At 40.9% G+C, this 21,950-nt stretch overlaps 1 long non-coding RNA gene across 2 annotated transcripts in view; it reads right to left on the reverse strand.

Moving 5' to 3' along the window:
• LOC109270672 (uncharacterized) overlaps positions 1-21,950 on the reverse strand; it is a 79,071-nt gene that overhangs the window by 51,965 nt on the left and 5,156 nt on the right. For both annotated transcript variants that reach the window (XR_008424581.1, XR_002081633.2), the window contains exon 5: positions 17,427-17,541. This is a non-coding gene — a long non-coding RNA (uncharacterized LOC109270672). The remainder of the gene's footprint in view (positions 1-17,426; positions 17,542-21,950) is intronic.

A 21,950-nucleotide genomic window follows, 5' to 3' on the forward strand; every position in this document is an offset into this window, starting at 1 on the left:
CCTTATTCCTTCTGCCCCAATACACAACTGTTCCTGTTATTCTTTGAATTAATTTGGATAAAAGCCTTCTGCAAAAGCCATCTTTCTGGATCCACATCCTCCTCTCTGAGCATTTGTTAACACATTACATTATACTAAAGTGAATCCACCCACAAGAAATTAGACAATCTATCCTGGTTTTAATATTTTTTGAAGGCTTACAAAGTGCTAATCACGAAAGCAGTGATTCCCAGCCCTGGTTTTGCGATAGCCTGGGATATCTCCAATTACCTCATAGTTCTTAAAAAAACAAAATTCCAAAAATTTTTCAGACGAAAATTAATTCTAATTTTATTTAATTTGAAATATAAATATCTGCCATCGCAGATAGGAAGTGTGTGTCACAGTAGGACTTGGTGGCTGGAGACTTGTTTAAAAAAAAAAAAAAAGGCAACAATAACCCATTGAAACTCCGCAAAGCTCAAAATCATTATGCTTCCCCCTCAGAAAAGAAATACTATTCTTATTCCTAGGAACTTAAATTCCTAACACACACCTTCTTGCAGGCACAGAAAGGAGCTAGGACAAAACCCATTCCAGGACATTTCCTCAAAAAGAATACAAATAAGGTGTGTCACGCATTTTCCTGAATAAAATAAACATGATAATATCTAATAATACCACCGCACTATTATATGTGGCCAAATTACAGTTGTGCTAAGGAATGAGAAAATCTCTGGAATAGAACCAGGATTGCTTTTTAATTGTCCATTAGAAAAAGCAAAGAATAAAACCGCCTGCAATGATTTCCTTTTGAGATCATGCACCTTATTTTTAAAATACGAAATCAAAAACATATTGGGACGCATGGTGAGGCTGAGCAAAGCGAACTGTCTCCTCTCCTCAGCTCAGACTCAGCAGCTACAGCAAGCCCACAGTGCCAGCTGGAGCCTGCCAAGGCAACTAGCATTGCACGAAACAAAATCTTCATTCTTCGGTTCCGAGCTGACTCCGCCGAGAACATCTTTCTCTCCTCACCTTTTCTTCCTTGTTTTCTGAACTGAGATCTTTCTATTCAAGGATGTTCTTCCATTATGTGAGACGCCCCCAGAGCCAATGAAAAACGAGGACACTTTTACTTCGCGTGAAGATTCCTCTCCCAGGGCCATATTCCATGAATGAATGGCTTGTAGGACAGACCGCTAATAATAAACTCCACCAACTGTGCCAACACAAGTGTGAGAAATGCACGGGGAGGCTAAGGCTGGCCAAAGGAATTCTCCCATACCTGCAGCGGCTGACTCCTTCCAAGAAAGCTGTGGAGTCTGCTCATGTACTCACTTATTTGCCAGGAAGGTATTCCTTTTAAAAAGTAAAAATAAATAGCTCCTACCACCTCCTCCTTGCCTTGAAATCACTATTTCTACTGGAAAATAAACTCGTAAACTCCATCTGTTAAGATACTGGAGAACTCTGCCGGACAAAACATACCGATATTTGTTGAAGGAGCAATCCTATACTGGCTAGAAAAGGAACTGGGAACAAGGAGGTCATTTCCCATTCAAATTTAAATGTCACCATGAAATACTGTTGAAAAATCAAACCCATCAAGAGTGATTGCACATGTCACAGACTCATCTCCTCTGACCTCCCTAACACTTGTATGAGGGTGTTACTGTCACTGAATTGTCTGGATTCCAAAGAGCATTCTGGCTGAGCTCTCACCCACCCTGTGGATTAACTAAGACCGTTTTTTTCCCCCTCCTTTTAAATCTCAGGCTTGTTTTCCCCTTGCAACACAAAAGGCTTTGAGTCCCACCTACCCACTGTCGATTAGCTGGTGTGCAAAGAAGAAAGCAACTTGGTTAATTGTGGAAATGGAACACATTAGAAAATACAGCCACGTACGTTATTTCACAATCTACTTCATTTACTGGATAAAACATAACCTTCCACCCATTACTCAAACCATCTTCACACCCATTCTTTTCATGTATTCATCATCCATTTAACCAATATTTGTTGAGCATCTACTATATCCCAAGCACTTTGCTGGACACTGAGTTTGTAGCACTAGAGAAGACAGAGCCAGTCCCATCCTCTGAAGTGAAAATGCTCCTAGAGACTCAGAAAAAGACAGAGATTGTTTTAATTCACTTTGGGAAATGATAAAATCAAGAGGAAAATTATAACTAGGTAGAGTGATAAAGACTAATTTGAATAAAGTTTTCTAAATATGAAGACAGTGACCTTAACAAGTGTGGGGAAAAAAAAGAGTCATGGATGTAACATTTCAGGTTGGTTGTTCAGAGAAGGGCTCTCAAAGGCCAAGATATCTGAGCTGATTTTCTGTGAGAAGAGAGGCCAGGCAAAAAACAAAAGCAGGGGAACCTGGGTGATTCCGTCAGTTAAGCGACTGACTCTTGATTTCTGCTCAGGTATGATCTCAGTGCCACGAGATATGAGCACCTCAATGGGCTTTACGCTGGGTGCAGAGCCTGCCTGAGATTCTCTCTCTCTCCTTCTCCTCCTGCCCTTCCTCTGCATATGCACACATGCTCTCTCTTTCTCTCTCTCAAAAACAAAACAAAACAAAACAAAACAAAACAAAAAACAAGAGGAAAAACAAAACTTTTAAAAAAGAGTGAAATGCCCTAGACTGAGAAAGAGCTCGGTGAGTCCAAGGAATAGAAAGGAAGCAAGTAGGCTGAAACATAATGGAAAGCAAAATAAGGTAAGTCTGGAAATTTGAGGGACTTGGAGGTTGGAATTTGTTCTAAATGCAACAGGAAGCCTTTGGAGGATATCAGGCAAGGAAGTGACTTGATCTGATTGAGGCTTTCAAACAGTAGAGTGTCTGCACTCCACAGAGTCTAAGGAAGGATCCAAGCAGGGTGGATTCAGGATGTATTTTAGAGTAAGAACAAGAAAAGGGCTAAAAAAATAACTGCCTTTTTTTTTTTACTTGAACAGTTGAGTAGATGATAAACTGAGACAGAGATGATGGTGGGGGGGAATACTTCTACTCTCTTTCTTCTAGGTGGGAGAGGTGGACATTCACTTATTCAACTTTGTCCCTCAGCAATCCTTGAATGCAAGAAAAATAGACATTTATCCGCTTTCCTTATGTTCCAGTGTCCTATTTAAATCACAATATTCTAGATTGCTGGCATGCTTTTCTACCCCATTTACATCAGTTTCAAACCCTAGTTTAATATCCAGCTCCTCTAAGAAGATTTTGCTGATTAAAACTCTCCTCCTAATGATTATGCCTTATTAATATCCATTCTTTCCATTTTTATTACAAATCTTTTACTCTATTTTATACTTAGCTCCTACAGGATTGAGACCAGATTCTTCAGCCTTCCTCTCTTTTTCAGCCCCCATGTGCCCACCTCCCAATACAACGTATTCCCAAAGCCCCACTTGGCCCTGTGTTACCCAAACCTGAGCTCTACCCACCCCCACGCACCCCCATCACTCTTCTCTAACAGACCTTCCCTCTCCATAGCTCTACCTGCCACACTATCCAGCCAATCCTTTAAGACCTAGATCAAGGGACCTCTTTTCAAGAACCCATTGTTGACCCCTCCCCAAACAGAGGTCATCTCTCCCTCCCATCCCCTAGGAGGCAGTGGAGTATAATGGTTGAGGGCTCGGGCTCTGGGGTCAGGCTCTCAGTTCACAGGCCCACCTCTGCCTGGCCTAGCTCTGCGCCCCAGGGTAAGCCATTAATATGTATAGATCTCTCCTGCTTTATCTGCCGAGTGTATGTGGGGGGAGGTTCAGGAAGTAAGAGTACCTGTAACTCAAAATTGTTATGAGGATTGAGACAACGCACCTAAAATGTATCATGTAGCTGCCAACACATAGTAAGGACTGACTCTTCAGTACTAGGAGTTTTTGTTATTCCATTTCAGCATTCTTTGGCTCTCTAATCAAAATAACAGTCTACTTTGTCTTGTGGTTGCCTTTAACCCATCAGATTAAAAGCTCTCTGAGAATGCAATGGTGCTTTCTTGATCTTTACATTTAGTAGATATTATATGAATAGTTATTGATGAATGAATGTGGAATATAAAATAAACAATTTTAAGGATTTTCATTTCTTTTTCCCCAAATACATTGGCTCTTGTTAAAGTAGAAATAACATCTTTTCATTTCCTATTTTAAAATTCCATATTTCCCAGTGTGTACATATATTGTGTACATATATGCATATTCATACTGTGTATATATTATATACAGTCTGCATTCTAAATATTTGAATTTTCTGAATTAACAGACTCTTGTGTTCAATACAAGTAGCACATATAGGGGCACCTGGGTGGTTCCGTCGATTGAGTGCCCGACTTCTGCTCAGGTCATGATCTCATGGTTTGTGAGTTGGAGCCCCAAGTCGGGCTCTGTGCTGACAGCTCAGAGCCTGGAGCCTGCTTTGAATTCTGTCTCCCCCTCTCTCTGCCCCTCCCCCACTTGTGCTTGGTCTCTGTCTCTCAAAAATAAATAAATAAATGTAAAACAAACAAACAAACAAGTAGTACATATATCAGGCTACATTCACCAGGAATGCTGCCTTTAAAATAGAAAACTATCTTTTCACTTATCCTAAACACAAGGAATTACAACGGGCCATCATTCCTGCTCACAAAAATCTTCTGGCCTCTGAGGACCCGGAGTTAGGCAGGAGGTTCTGGTTAGCGACATGTGCTCTCTCATCTACATCAGTTAATGTTTATTGGACAGAGCACGGATGCAACGCACTGTGCTGTGTGTTTTGGGTACATTTTCTAAATGTGAAAACACTAGGATGTCTAACATGTCAGGAAAGACATCATTCCTGTCTGTAGTGAATAATAAAAAAAAACATATCTCGATAGGTTTCTGAATTACTATTCATTGCATCTCATCTCACATAGGAAGGAAAACCTTGACAAGCTTTGCAATATGACAAAGACAAGGTCTAGTGGAGAAATAAAGGGAGAAAGTGTGGATCTGAAACTAAATTAAGGGTCAGTTGTGGCTTACTTTTCAAAAAATAAAAAAAACTAAACACAACATGCTAAAATAGATTAAAACATAAACATGGGGTCTCTACATCTTTCCTCACAAAGTATCAGTTAATCTAGCAAGGATTTCTTATAGTTTCTAGTAAACATAATTTTACTGTGCTTTGTCCCTAGATTGGCCCATATCTAAATAATTATAGATGTAAATCACACAACCCCACCTGAAAAATATCATTTTTCCCTAGTGATGAGCTGGAATCAAAACTCCAGAACAGGGGCACCTGAGTGGCTCAGTTGGTTGAGTGTCCAACTTCAGATCAGGCCATGATCTCACATCAGGCTCACTGCTGTCAGCCTGTCAGCACAGAGCCCACTTTGGATCTTCTGTCCCCCTCTCTCTCCGCCCCTCCCCCACTTGCATTCTCTCAAAACTAAATTTATAAAAATGAAAAAAAAAGAACTCTCCAGAATAACTGTGCCTCAATACGACCCACTGCAGTTTTCTCTGTTCATCTGCTTGTTTCCTTTGTTCACCCCTCCGTCCTTCATTTCTTCCCTCCTTCTTTCCACCATTTGTGAATGATTTGGCCAACCCTTCTAGCCGACAGTCTGTGTCTTCAGTCCCTAGTCAGCAGCTATATTCTATTCCACAGATTGAGCTATTTAACTGTGCAAGTTCTTGTCTCCAAAACACACTCCTCTTTTCTCGGTTGAGTTATAACACATACTTTTTTCATCAACTGCTAAAAAAAGTAACAAAGACTCCATTCTTACACACAACCTCAAGAATCCAGGATAATTTCTCATGTAGCATCCACTTAAACTCTTGCTATTTCCATGTCACAATCTAACTGCCTATGGCATATCCTGAATTCTGATAAAAACCCATCCAATTCTATCAGTGAAATTCCCGTCTCTTGATGTCTGGTTGACAAACTACCTAAAACACACCCACACTGAAACAAGTGGGTAAGAAAACCACCAAGATAACTATTGGATGCTCTGTTCTTAGTTTCTACATACTTAAAAAAAAAAAATTTTAATGTTTATTCTTTCTTGGAAGACAGAAAGACAGAGTGCAAGCAGGGGAGGGACAGAGAGAGAGAGGGAGACACAAAATCTGAAGCAGGCTCCAGGCTCTGAGTTGTCAGCACAGAGCCCGACACGGGTCTCGAACCCACGAAGCATGAGATCATGACCTGGGCCAAAGTTGGACGCCCAACCAACTGAGCCACCCAGGTGCCCCTCTACATACTTTTTTACACCTTCAGTGACCCACACCCAGTACAGTCTCCATGGATTACACATTCGAATTAAATAAAATGCTGGCCTATGTCTTTCTGCCTCACGCATTCTTTCTCTGCTTAGCTACTAATAGTTATTTTTTCATTACTGTTCAAGTTAACTGCATGGCAAAACCCATAATCTCTAATACATAACTGTTCAACTTTATCTGAAAGTGGAGGACCTCTCCTAATTTTGCACCCCCTATTGACTCCTCAAAAGAGTTGTAAGAACATATCCACTCTTACCCCTCCTGTTTGGTTGTTTTCTTTAAATCTCCCTCCTCAATAAAACAACATGTATTAAAATCAAGCGCATTTGTTTTAAGTCATCAAAATGTGTCTTTGCCGCTGCATTTGCTTGCCTTTTTGTCTACTGAAAAAAACTGAAACTTGGAGAGTAATGACTAAAAGATTTCTGGAAGGAAAGACATTATTCGATATAGTAATATTGTAATAATAGAGCTCTTTCCCCACCTGCTTCAAAACCGACTCAGGACTTAGAAAGTGAAATGCAATTGCCTTTTTAAGTGGAAATTTAAATAGAAAGTAAAAAAGTTCAACTACTTTATTTCTAAGTAGTAAGGTGGATTCTGTCTGTTTTATTTATTGCTGAATCCCCATGCCTGGAACAGTGCCTGCCACATAATAGAGGTTATTTCAATAAATAAATGTTAAATGAATGAGCTTCTTTACCCAGAAAAATGTTGAAACTTGTTTACTAGCTGTCAAAAGTAGGTTCCTTCATGCATAAAAAAGCATCAGCTGTGTAATTTGCCCCCACTTCCTCCTTTTGCAGAAAGCCAACAAAAGAACTGTAACTTTTTACCTAAGGATCAAAGGTGTCAACCTATTGGCTCACACTACTTTAAAGTCTTGGATAACAGTCTTGGGTTATTTTTAGATAATTTCTTTTGTTTCAAGCTTGAAAAGAAGTATTAACAAAGATCAAAAAATAAATCACTGATTCAGAGCAGGAAAATGCATATTAAGAAGTTCAAAATATAGTATGTAGAGGCTGTGAGCTAACCTTCCCAGAATACAAGTCAGATCTAGCTTTAGATACTAAAGTACTATATCGGTCCCACTTGGGACCCATCAACATAAAAGGAATGAGGAGAACTTAGAGAGTTGAAAGTCTGAAAAGGAAAGAGAAAAACAATTTAAAAATTATAGAGTGACCCAGGCATTCTCAATGTCTAATCCAATAAACCGAGAGGTAGAAAGATACAACCAAATTGTAATAACAGAGAACCCTAGATAGTGAAATTCGGGGTGAGTTTATTCTCACCCACAATCTTCTGTATTTCCAAACATTCTCCAAGACGTACGTAAGACTAGTGCAGTCAGAAAAAAAAAATACACATACTTTTTAAGCCAAGGGGGGGAAAAAAAGAAGGGTAAAAATCATGTGATAGGTGAAGAAAACTTAAAGAATCAAGATTATACAGGTAAAGAAGAGAACACATATTGGTGACTTAACAGTCTTTGTAGTTTAAAACAACCATTAACCTAAATCAATTGCAAGACACACAGGATGGCTTATTTTTTGCTAAAACAAGAAGTACACACACACACACACACACACACACACACAAAACATATACACATGCGCATATATTATGCAGAGTTACAGGGAGTAGGGCTCCTGGAGAAAGGGCAAAGGCAAAAAACCATGTGAAAAAGAAAAAGTTCCTATCATTAGGACTCATTTAAGGCAGCAACTCTCATATACTGACTAGATGTGAAGATGACAGAACATGGACAAAGGAAAAGGGGCAGGCCTTCCCAAGAGGACACAGAAGAATGTCAGGAAAAGGAGACCTGTTTAAAAGAAAGGTTGAAATACAATGCCTATTGTAACACAAGTGAGGCATAGTGTCCGAGGTGTGAACATACATTCTAGAGTCGAAAAATGTTTGAGAATCCCTAACCTACCATCTTCAAGGCAAAGGATTCTGGAAAGCCCAAGATAATAGGGGATTGAGCAGTTTCTCTGGCAGGGTGATCAGAAGTGAAAGGTCTTGTCAAAAAGAGAGGACCAGAAATGAAGCTCTAATTGTTCCACAGGCTGACCAGAAGTGCTCCCAGTATCTACATATCTCACTCCAAAATCATCTGGAAGAATACGAACCCCAACCTAGTGTAACATCCTTGACCCATCCTGGGGCCAAGGAATTGTATTATCCTTAACAAAACTGTCATTTGTACCCAGTTTCTCTCTTTCTGGTCGTCACAGAGATAGTAAATAAGAAATCAACATTATCCACATAATAAAAAGTGGCCTCTCTCAAGTATCATAATTGCAACACAAAGAGGTTAACCAAGAAAAAATGCTTTTATTCACAGGAATTACTCTACCAGCGGAAATATCAGGATGTTAACTGGCGCCATGATTAATTGGGGAGATACTTGGAGGACATACGGGGTTTCCCAGACTCTTTAAATAACATTGTATAGGTATTTGTCTCCCTTTGACCTCATGACAATTGACCACATACGTCTAAGATTAGAATGTTTCAGGTCAACTCAAACTTTCACACTAGATCTGGACCAAGCAGATAGAAAGCACAAGCAAAACTAAACCTTCTATTTAGGACAGGAGCCCTTTCTAAGCTCTACAATTTCCTCGGGCAGTGCTACAGCTGAAAACACAGCCAAAGAGAGCGTTTAACAACAAATTCAATTGGCTTCGTTCTTCATAGAGGAATAGTGCGGATTTACCCCGGCACCTACTATGTGTCAACGATTACACTGAACACGTCACACCCACTATTTCTCTAGGGTCCTTGGCGAGGCTGTTCAGTCCTGGCTACTCTCTCTCAAGTTAAAGCTGGGGAAATTCAAAGTTCCTTAGGAAGTCCCCCACCAGCAGTAGCCAGGGAATGAAGTCCTGGAGTAACCTAGTCCCAATCACTTAAAGAAAAATGAAGGCTACATGGTAAAATTGGATGAGGAAGACTGGAAAATTGTCTTATTATAAAAGGCCTGGCACTGCTACTGGGCATCAGAGCAAATTCTGGTGGAGTTGCAAGCCTGTATCATTCTCCCCAGGGTTATGGGCTCATCATATTTGGCTCTCATACAGATCGCTCGTTCCTATTCTATCACTACCTCGCTCTCTCCATCTCTCTCTCTCTCCACCTCTCTCAGCTGTGGCCTCTGCCTTCCTGAGACAGAATGGGTGCACAGAACCGGAACCAGTAAGAGGTAACAGATCAAAGAGCAACATTGCCCTGCATGTCCCAAGCTGTTAGCCCTCAGGCTGAGCTGCTACTCTCACTTCCACCCACAACCCTTTTGTTTTCTCTTGTACTGATCCTTGACCAGAAACCTTTCCCTATCCCCATGCCCTTCTCTCCCCACGGTCTTCCTTGCCCTAGCCCATCCCCTCTACCTGCGTGGGCACTCACCCACACCTGCACACATTCTTACTTGCATCCCTTGTGCTTCACAGGGCATCGAGTACTCAACACAGAGAAAAGGAAGCGCTCAGGCCTCACTGAAGCCACCTACATATGCCCCAAGTCAGAATCTCACTTGGTTTGGGGGCGGTTTCAAATATTAGTTTCACAGTCACTACTCAATACCACCCAAAGATCAATTTCATCTATCTTTTCTTTAAATGGGGCTTTGGCAGCCCAAATTTAGGGCAGGTACTAAAACCAGACAGAATTTTTTTCTGTACTGCTTCCGTGAAGAGGCTGGCCAAAGAGTATTAAAGTCACCCTTGCTGTCGGTTTCTCTGTTTTCCGCATCTTGGAACGCTGCACAAGTCAGCTGCACCTAAAACCATGCAAAGGGTTTTGCTGTCCACACCCAATACCGGACAGACCCCTCTTTAAAAGTCAGCATTGCTTCCCAAACACGTCCTTCTTAGTACTATCTAATGCTACGTGACGCTACGTTGCACTCTCCTCCATCTGTCTAGGTAGGAGGCTCTTCACTCTGCGCCCCTTCTGGCCGGTCCTGAAGATGTGAAGGGAAAAGCCTCAAAGGTGGGGAGTTTCAAGTTTCTGTGCAACAACCAGGCAGCCATATCCTTCTGCTTTCCCCTGAAAATCAGGCATCACCTTATCGTTTCCTCACCAAGATTAACTCCTGCTTCCTGAAGAGTATTTCTGAGGTAGAAAGCAGAGGTGGTGAAAAAAGGGGGAGCTGAAAAGTCCAATCTGTCAAGCTCCATTTTAGAAGAAAGGAAAACTGAAAAGTGAACGTATTTAACATGAGCCATTTCCTGCACTCAGGAGGGAAGAAAGCGCGCTGGTAACTGTGTGCAGGAGGAGATCCGCACTGGTGTTATCTCTGACCTGCAGCTTAGCCCCAGTGTCTCAGCTGCCAAAAAGCTCCCATTCAACGTTGTGCTGAGTTCATCAATGCTCCACGTGTCAGGATCCTAACAGGAAAAAGCAGGACAGACAGTCTCTCCATTCAACCGCCTGGGGACCCCATGACAACTAAAATCCCCTCGCAGACCGTCCATATCAACCTTCGGCAGGTCAGAGCACGCAACCCCTTCAGAACCACAGGCTCAGGCCCACACCCTTTCCCCTTGTCAACATCGTCACTTTAAACAGAACATCGAGCCTTATCACGAAACCTGAAGTAAGTATGACAATTAAGATGGATTGCAAAGCCTGCTTGTGCTTCACAATTAACAATCACTTGGCAGCGGGTTCCACGCAACTGTTGGGGGGTATGGCAAGAACTTTATCCCTGCTTAGTGTTGCATTAGCATATTTAGTAGGCTGCAAGACATAATTCCTAAGATATGAACATATTTTTGTCTTTTTTAAAAATCTGCAATTAAGCTATAATATGTAGAAACTCTGCACCAGGCAATCAACGTGCAAACACCAAGATGGAATCGCGCAGGAGGAGGGGGGCAAGGGAAAGCAACGTCTCCCCCAGCACTGATACCAACTTGAACCGGTGGCTACTTCCAGTGTCATGGGCCGGCTGGAAAACCGTGGCTTCTTGCCGCCTACGGCAAAATTTACGGGGGTGCTGGCGTTGCCCCACTGCTGCTGCCATCGGGGGGTTGCTCTGTAAGAGCAGAGCTACCTGCTTTAATCGGACACATGAAAAAAAATCAGACCCTGAGATGACCCCAGTAGCTACACAGCAAACTATGCACTTTTCAGAAAAAGCACCCGATTCTCAATCTCTGAGTAATAAACGATGCTGATAAAAACCACAAAGACACTTTATTCAACAAACATAAGACCTCTTCATCAAACTTGCCATTATTTTCCCTTACTTTCTGACCCACCTGCCACGCCGATGAAAAGGTTCAGGGAGCACCCAAACTGGACCAGCGTTACCAGAAACAACTGGGAGCTACCATCCCAAGCTTCTCTGGTGTGTCTATTGTATATGCTCAAGCTTCAAGTCCAAGCATGCCCTGAGCGGGGGCCGGGGAGGGAAAGAAACGGAGCCAGATCTTTCTGAGATAGCCAGGACTTTGTCTTTCTTGACATCTGGGTTGCAAGGAGGCAGGATATCCTGCCAAATATATTACAGCTGTGAGACCCACCTTGTGATTTAAGACACTGCAGAATCTGAAGAGCACAGAAGACATAGGTGTGTTTTCTGAGAAAGAAGCCTCACCCTTTGCTTCTTTTGCAAAAGAAAACACGCACGCGTGTGCGCCACCAGTTTAGGTGAGCGGCTCTCCAGTTGCATAAAAGAGAGCATATGAAAGCAACAAATGCAATTTAGCACACAAAGTCTTTCTTTACAAAACCAGTAGAGGAGCAGATTAAAGCACCTGGCAGTCTTGGCAAGCCGAAAGAAAAATCTAAGCTGTGACAAAACAAAACAGGTGTACAGGTACAAAACTTTTGCTTTCCAATAATGCCCCTCTCTTCACTGGAATGCTTTGACAGGTGCAGAAGTTCAAGTTACAGTAGGGAAATGGCAAATAAATACACAGCATTAGTGTCTGACGTGCTTGCTGAGCACCGGGGATGTTAATAACTGGCAAGGTACACTAATCTCTGATTGCAACATTTGGTTTACCTTAATCTGGAGGGACAGCTGTATTAAAGAGGGAATTATACTAATCAGTTCAAGGCCCTTGCATATAAAACTTCCCATTAGGCTTAAAGTACACCAGCTTATGCTCATTCTCTAGGAGCCTTACATCTGGTTCTGAATAAGGCAGCCTCTCATTTGCAAGGTACAAACTGAAAACAAGGGGGAGGGGGGCTGACAGTTGCTGGAGGATGGGTGATAGAAGAGTAAGCTACTAATTCTTTGAAATTTTTAACAGCACAAAACTAGCTTCTAGGCATCTTAATACTAAAAGGGGAAAAAAAAAAAAAAGCATGTGTTATCAACCCTAGGCCATTTTTTCCTGTTACCGGAGGTGACCAACATAAAATAAAATTGATGATGTCAGTCAAAAACAGCTAAGCACAAATCTTGGCTTTGTTATCTTAAGTCAGAAGGTATGATAGGCCATGCCATATGGCTCTAATCCGCCTCTATCTCCCATCACCTAACAGGAAACCTTCATGTAGCATGACCTTATTTGGCTGGTTCCAGGTTAGGGCTGCCCAAAGGGGATTTTTCTGTTTCTGCTATATCCAAAGGTTTATGTTGATTTTTTTCTGAGCCCTGCAAACTATAAATCCGACTGATTACTCTGCACTCTTTTGCTTGACTGAGCCTTTACAATCAGACATCCCCGTTAACAATAAGCTCCTAATGAATCAAACATCTATGGCATTAGTTTCACCTAGCTGCCTCTTTCCCATGCACTGTGCTGCTTTGTCAGACCTGGTTTGATGAGAAAAGCTAGTGACACTTGCTGCACCTATTGATAAACAATTCAGTAATGAGGGGCATAACAAAAATTACCTAAAACAACCTGATTAAAAATGACAGGCAAGGCTTACTCCCTTGCTCTACGGCGAAGGTAACTCCGGTTCTGCGTAGAGAAAATAATGAGGTAAAATAAAATTTCCTTCTTAGCAAGGAGTTCACTTCTGAATGTGTGTTGATGAGGAGATTCAGTTTTTCCAGTGATGTTTTCCACTCTTTCAGGTTATATGATTACCAGTAACGTTAGGGACTCATCGAATTCGGGATGGTTGCCTTTCAACTTTCCGAGACGAATTCCTGCTTTTTCTACTTAAACTTTCAGAATAATCAAACTTTCTTTCTTAAATGTGAGTTTAGTCATTGAGAAATTCAATAGTATAATGCTAATAATTAGGTAAGTATAGTGTGGGCACAAAAGAGAAATTCTAAGATACCAAAAAAAAAAAAAAAAAGTTTTGGAACAAAGTAGGAGAAACTTCATGGAGAAAATCATCTCCCTAAAAGGAATAATTTAACCTTACCATGGACATGGAAGTTCCTTTTATTGGGGTCACCCGGAGGACCTTTGCAACTTCGAAACAAGCTTATACCCAGAGGAGGCCAGGCTCTTGTGAAAGCTTGATTCAAAGACAGAAATGTGTGGGTTTTGCAATTGTGTGGCATCATGCTGGGAGGGTTTCCATCAGTGCACAGATGCACTTGAAAATCAAATATGGACATGGGGAATGTTTTTTTGGAGATGGAAAATGAGTGCTGATGACATGTTTATACTTCGCAGATGGATCCAGTACAGAACCATTTTTTGTAAAGAAACAATACCCACCATTTGCTAAAAAAAAATTTTTTTTTGAGCAGCTACAAAATGGTGGCACAAAAAGTGAATATTCCCGTCATATATGCTCCACCTGTTTCTCGGTCTTACAACTGTCTTCCATCCTGACCGTAATCAATGACTGCTGTAGTCTTATTTTCTTTTCAAATGTTATCCAAAAGAATATGAAAAAAGAAACACAATACACAAAGGCATTTGGAAGAGCAAAATGATTTGAAATTAATTTGCCACATATGAAAAATTGGAAAATGACAAATGCTATTAAGTAACAAATGCTGAATTGAATCCTAAAAAATTCATTCTAATTGGCATATTTTCTCCCTAAATTTGATATCAAACCAATTTTTGAATGGTTTCTATCTAGAGTCTAGAATGTCTCCTCTATTCCTTCTTTTGGCCCCACCTTAGATCACTTAGGTATTTGTAACTCTGGAAATTCCAATGCTTAGCATGGCATTAATACTGTTTACTGCCTGGGTGGCTCAGTCAGTTGAGCATCTTACTGTTGGTTTCAGCTCAGGTCATGATCTCACTCACGGTTGGTGGATGTGAGCCCCACATCTGGCTCTGCCCTGGCAGCACAGAGTCTGCTTGGGATTCTCTCTCTCTTTCTCTCTCAATCTCTCTCTCTACCCCTCCCCTGCTTGCACTGTCTCTTTCCCAAAATAAATAAATAAAACTTAATTTTTTTTTCTTTAAAGAAATGCTGTTTATTGCCTTATTATTGAGACGTTGTAATGATGAGTAGTTCCTAGTGACAAATATCAACCATAATGACATGGAAAGGCACGATATGTATGGGATATGGGTTTGTAAGAAGATAACCTAAAGCATTTAAGTGTTGAAAAACATTATTAGTAACATTGCAAACTTTGCTCAATAAAAGCTATCAGAATAGTCAAATCTTAACTTACTGAGACCACCAATGATATTGAAACTTGCCATCCCAAGTGGGAAATAGTGACAAAGTGACCCACCTCAAAGATACAGCAATTATAAAACAATAAGGAAGTTATGGATCTGAAATATAAAAGTTAATAATTTTTTAAAACAGCAAATTCTGAACACATTTTCAGACTTGATGAATGAGTATGTGTTTCAAGTGTTTCAAATAATACACGACACTAAATTTGTTTCTTACTTTTGGTCAGACAAATTAACTTTTCTTGATGTTTTACCTTTCTTGCCATCTGTCTTCCTAACCTACTGAATTTCACAGCTAGCCTTTAATCAATCATATTTTTTATTCTAAGTATCAGTCCGAGATTAAGAATTAGAAATAGACTCTGAGTCACAAACGGTCATATAGCCTGAGACTAGATAACAAAATCTTGAGAATCTACATAAGTCGACATGTTCTTTCGACCCTGTAGTTTCTGGCAGTGTACCAAACATAAATCGACAGTTCTACGTTCTATGATTCTGCCCCTTGTTATCATCCTGAAACTAACAAAAGCCTGTGTACCCTTCTCTAAATGAAGCAAGGCTTCATCTTTATTGCTGGATTTTTGACACATGTGAACAAGGCCAAAACATTTATAAATTCTTAATTATTTCTTGCCTATCCGTAAAAAAACAAAAGTTTTAATCATAAACTTAAGGTAGTCTTAAAGTTCCACAGAAAATGTTAGTACTCATCCTAAATAAAACTTGTTAAACTTTGAAATGGTCAAGAAAAATGAAAGTATATCTTTCCAGTTAGAGTATATATGAGGTCATTGTGTTCCTAATCAACTTTCAGCAAATGCATAGAACAGAGAGCTCAGAAAAAATAAGAGATCATTTGTTTCTATTTCTTTATTTAAGATATTAGGGAAAGGAGATGTGAGAAGTAATAAAACTAATCTAGTTCACATAACTAGATTGCTGGGAAATCAGATTTCCTGAGGCCTGCTTTATTCTACTAAACCATTCTGTTTGCAAATCTTGTAATATTTAGTTAGAATGGACTAATGTTATTGGTCACCTATTCTCTAAGTACTATATTAAGTATATTATAAAATAATACGGTGTTCAGATATCATCACACTTAGAGAATAATTGTATAACAATATAAAAATTAATAAGCTACGTTCTACCAGTGCCTAAATTGTTGCCTAGATGTAAAGTCAGCACCTCACTAAGATAACTATACTATTGGTCTATAAGTTAATTATGGGATAATATAATCCCTTGTCCCTGGTGACAAGCAGAAGTTATGTAAGGGTGCTGTTAGCCAAAGAACAGCTAAATACAGGGCCCTTGTATGTTGGTCTGGCCTCTAGACCAGAGAGATCCAGGGACAAAACACTCTGTAATCCTAACCAAGCTGCTCATCATTCATCTAAGGAAGAACTAGTGAGCTTTTCTACATCAAAGTCAAACCTGACTTGCATGGTAGTCAAAAGTTTCTAAAACTTGAAGTTCATTACAGTCCACTGTTTTCTTCTTGATATCTGCTACACAGAAAGAAGAGCCAATATTCCAAAGTAAAGTCATCTCTACTTAAGAAAGTGGAAGCAGGGGCGCCTGGGTGGCGCAGTCGGTTAAGCGTCCGACTTCAGCCAGGTCACGATCTCGCGGTCCGTGAGTTCGAGCCCCGCATCGGGCTCTGTGCTGACAGCTCAGGGCCTGGAGCCTGCTTCGGATTCTGTGACTCCCTCTCTCTGCCCCTCCCCTGCTCACACTCTGTTTCTCTCTCTCCAAAATAAATAAACATTAAAAAATATTAAAAAAAAAATAAAAAATTAAAAAAAAAAAAGAAAGTGGAAGCAATCTTCCTGAGTCCTAGCGTTTACAGGTAGGACAGCCTGGCTATTCTACAAGCATCTTGGCCTACTTCCCAAAGTGCTCATTGGTGTCTGGGTGTCTGAATAGTAGCTGGTGGATTTCCATGGCTTGTCACCACTATCCCTAACTTCTGGTAGTAGTCCCAACTCTGCCAGCAGTTATACATAATGTATGTGTGAGAAGAAAATATGCTTCTTTTTGCTGGGAAAGGGTTTGGGTTCATCAGACCTTTAAACCCCAAGGATGAAAAAGAGTTCTGAATCAAATAACGTGGAGGCATTGGTACAGAGAAAACTTTTCCATCAGTAAAAGTTAAAATTCACAGATGTCTTCCTAATAATGATACTGAATAGCTTACTTCACATATGTATCATCCATGGTATTTATCCAACACCTTTAAGTGGGTTGGGTGCTATTAACCAAGGATCAACTTAAACACAGGGAGACTGAATGTCAGATATGGTTTTAGGCATTTTGAGACAAGATGCCCTGGACTGTCCTAAATTTGGTCTAGAAATATTCTGGATGGAGTCTGTTCCCACGGTTAGCATTAGTTATGTAAATGTGTATATGAGTCTAATTTTTCAAACTGGGTCGGTTGTGTAGTTCATGTTTACTCACATATTATCTGCACTGATTCATATATCCTAATCTTAATTAGCATTTAGACATAGTAACTGGTATATAACTAAACATATAATAATCATATTCTTTTATGTTACTTACATTTTAAGTTATCCATTAAAATTCAGCCAGTCAAAATAATCTGTAGGCAAGGAGAAGTTTCGTTCTCATGTATGAAGAACTTAAAAAAATATCCTTTGGGGGCTCCTGGCTGGCTCTGAAAGTAGAGCATGCGACACTTGATCTCAGGGTCATGAGTTCAAGCCCCACCTTGCACCTAGAGCTTACTTTAAAAAAAATCCTTCGAGTAGAATTTTAGACATTTATACCCATACTGAGAGGTTCCTTTAGTTTCTATGGAATCTGTGTGAAAGTAGTTTCATCCAGTATGTTGAGTGCCAGAACACTAGACTCCTCTTTTATCGTCTGCCATCCAATAGACAAAACCGACTTTTTCTTGTTACATAGCTTCCATTAGTAACCATGGAACGATCCAGTACGTCTGATATTATTTTCTTGGTGTAGCTAATGCTACCAGTGATGATGGCCCTGAGATTTCTGCTTTCACACTTGAGGGCCTACCAGTTACTATAGTTGCCACAAGAAACTAACAGTAACCAACAAGCACGAATAGAAATTGCACATACACATCTCTTTTATTGTTCTAAACAACCTCATGAAGTCTTTAGAAACTGTCACATAGTTGCATCCCGTCACAGAATGTGATGTTCTACCACTAAAAAGTTGGGAAGATTTGTATGGCTAAACCCCCACCTCTACATCAATGGATGCGATGGGATAAAGATGATAGGTTTATAGAATTGATCCCAACATGTAGTCAGTTCATAAGGAGGTCAAAATTATAATAGTTATGAAACATGTTAACTTTGAGAAGATTGAGACAGTAGGCAGAGGAACCATTTCCCCAAGCTAAGTTGTAAAGAAAGGCTACTAACCCTTTCATTCTTTTCTAAGTGGAGAACAGATCTTCTCCAGGCTGTTCTGAGTAGCCTCTCCCTGTCTCCACAGAGGCCTCACTTGACCTTTGCAATGTAGCACACCCAGACCTTCCTAATCATGTGCATATTGTAACATCAGATGAAATCTTTCCCCTTCCCTTTGCCTCCAATAGTCTTAAATTAACTGAAGTCACCATATTTCATTGAGAACCATGTTATTACATTATTCTAGACACTGTCTTAAATTATATGACACTGTTGGAACTTTTACTTTTTTCAGGTAACAAATCTTAAAAGATGTTAAAGTCCATTGTTTAGTAAAGCAGATGACTAAAAATTGGAGCTGTCTGAAGTCACTTTAAACTATATCCTATAATATCACAATTAATTCATTCAGTGTATACTCATCAAGTCCTGCCATGTGTAAGGCACTGTGAGCCGGAAAAGATAGAAAGTAGTGGAGCTCCAGGTCTCATGAAGAAACCAATACTCCAAATTATTGTTCAGTCATAAGTTGATAAAGGAGGCTTTTTTGCTTTCTGTTGGCATATGAATATTTATTACTGCCATATTTCATGAACCAAATTTAAGATCTTGGTCTTTCCTTCTTGTTTCATATACAGCCAAAAGAGAGAGATTGACTATTTGAACAACCTTACAGGTGCCTTGGTGGCTCAGATCGTTGAGTGTCTGACTCTTCATTTCAGGACAAGTCATGATCCCAGGGTCATGGGATTGAGCCTCACGTAGGGTTCCATGCTGACCATGAAGTCTGCTGAAGATTCACTCCCTCTCTTCCTCTGTTCCTCTCCCTCTCTTGTGTTCTATTTCTCAAATGAGTGAATGAATGAATGAATGAATGAATGAAACAACCTTCAGGCAGACTCCAGGAATGTCACCAACACCATGACCTTTGTGACCAAATCTAGCAACCAGAACTTCACTATTTTCCTCAATAAAACTCAAGCGACCATCATTCAAGAAAAGAACTGTGATTTTTTTTTCCTGTTCTTGATCAGCTGGACCCCGACACACTTTCTAATGGCGGAATTTGACTGTGTGGCTTCAACCCCTAGTTTTTCCAGTACAATTTTCTAATATAATTCCCTTTGCACGGGAAGTACCTCCAAAAGGTTTCACCTTCAGGGCTGTGCCCAAATGAGCTTTCTTGTACCATTCACCATATGCCACTTCTAATCTCACTGGTGGTGACACAGCTTCCCAGCAGTATGAAGACCACTACCCTTTCCCACCTTGCTGGCGCCACAGGCCTGAGCAAAAGAGCAGAAGCTTTTTTAAAAATAATTTGCCTTATTTGGTACAAGCCAATTCTTGTCCCTCCCTCCTATCCAGTCATCTGTTTAGCTGCTCTTATTAGTATTTGGCAAGGAAATTTTAATTTCTAAGAGTGTTATATGGTGAGCTCTATAGGACAATGATTTAAAAAATGGGCTTTGGAGTAAGATAGGTCAGAACTTAATGCTTATTCTACCACCCATTAGCTTTGTGGTCTTGAAAGAAATCTCTTGGGGCAGCCGGGTGGCTCAGTCGGTTGTGTGTCCAACTTCAGCTCAGGTCACAGTCTCATGGATTGTGAGTTCGAGCCTGCTTTGGATTCTGTGTCTCCTTCTCTCTCTGCCCCTCCCCTGCCTGTGCTCTCTCTCTCTCTCTCTCTCTCAAAAATAAACATTAAAAAAAGAAAGAAAGAAACCTCTTAGTCTTTCTGAGGCTCAGTTTCTTCATCTGTGAAATAGAAATACTGATTCTTTCTTGGTGATGTGCTAAGGACTAAATGAAACAATATTCATGGGTCCCTTAGCGTATGCCTTCACATGGGGTGTGTGTCCAATTAAAAGTGACTTTAATTGTAATGGACCTTGGGTGAGGTGAATATGCATGATGTGATTGCAATATGACTCCATTTTAATAGAAGGGACAGTGGCAGAACTGTCTTCCTCTAATAATAAGAAAAGGAAACCTTAATGGAACTAAGGAAGCAAAGTATCTAGACCCAGAGCAAGGAGAGGGCCATGGTGCTGGGAAGGAGGTAGCATCAGGGGTGTCTGAGCTGGGGTTGCCCTGAAACAGAGCCTGTGACAAGGAATTCGAGAGCATGGAGAGAATAAAGTAGGGTTGGTGGAAAATCCAAACAATGTACCATAAGGGAACCTAAGATTCCTGCTGTTGAAGAAAGCACCTCTGAGGACCATGCCGAGTGCTTCTCAGAACTGCCTTGTCTGAAAGGTAGGTGGCTGAAACATGGATCCCCAGGCTCCTGTCTCCCCCCACCCCAGTTTGGGCTGCCCTTGCAGGTGTTAACTCTCTCACGCATTTCCATGCTAAACTTGAAGAAGCATTGAGCAGGCTTCTGCAGTTCTGGAAGAGGCTCTGACGCAGAAATTAGGAAGACTCCAACACTGCTCTGGAGGACTGCACTTAGGAGGAAATATCCACCGAAGCTACAACTGAAATCAAAGAGGGCTTAGAGGATGAGACACAGGACTACAAACTTTTCTGCACAAATAGTCTTTCTTTAAAAAAAAAAAACACTTTATTTATTTTGAGAAAGAGAGAGAGTGTGACCTACAGAGGGGCAGAGAGAGAGAGAGAGAGAGAGAGAGAGAGAATCCCAAGCAGGCTCCACACTGTCAGTGCAGAGCCCAACATGGGGCTCGATGTCACAAACCATGAGACCATGACCTGAGCCAAAATCAAGAGTCAGACGCTTAACTGACCAAGCCACCCAGGTGCCCCACAAATAGTCTTACTGACAGACCACGAAAAGCATCAAGACAGTGAAAAATTGTTACAGACTGAATGTTTGCATCCCCCCAAAATCCATTTGTTGAAATCCTGACCTTTAATGTGATGGTATGGGGAGGTGGGACCTCTGGAACATGACAGTAAGGTCATGAGGGTGGAGTGCTCTGCAGTGAGATTAGTGCCCTTATCAGGGACTAAAGAGATCAGAGTTCCTGCCCTTCACTGTCTGAGGTCACACAGAGATGGACACCTGCAAATGTGGAAGAGGGCTCTCCTTATGGCCTGGCGTGTCCACACTCTGACCTGAAACTTCCAGCCTCCAGAACCCTGAGAAATAAATGTCTCTTGTTTATAAACCACACAGTCTATGATACTTTGTTATAACAGCTCAAACTGTGACAGAATTGAATGCTGGGTTCAAAGAGAAAGCAGATATATGATTTTCTCTCAGTTCTAGCTTAGCTTCTTTCCTATTTTGTTTTAAAAGTTTACATATTTAGGGGCGCCTGGGTGGCTCAGTCGGTTAAGCATCCAACTTTGGCTCAGGTCACGATCTCGTGGTTTGTGGGTTGAAGCCCGGCATCGGGCTCTGTGCTGACAGCTCATAGCCTGGAGCCTGCTTCCGATTCTGTGTCTCTGTCTCTCTCTGCCCCTCCCCTGCTCACTCTCTGTCTCTCTCCCTCTCAAGAATAAATAAACATTAAAATTTAAGTTTATATATTTATTTTGACAGAGAGAGAGGGAGGGAGGGACAACTCAAGCAGGCTCCAGCACAGAGCCCAATGCTGGGCTCCATCTCATGAACCGTGAGATCATAACCTGAGCCAAAACCAAGAGTTGGATGCTTAACTGACTGAGCCACCCAGGCACCCCTAGCTTAACTTCTTCCATGGCAACCAGATTA

This window comes from Panthera pardus, unplaced genomic scaffold (assembly GCF_024362965.1).
Source record: "Panthera pardus isolate Hobbes unplaced genomic scaffold, ASM2436296v1 HiC_scaffold_10, whole genome shotgun sequence".
NCBI lineage: Eukaryota > Metazoa > Chordata > Mammalia > Carnivora > Felidae > Panthera > Panthera pardus.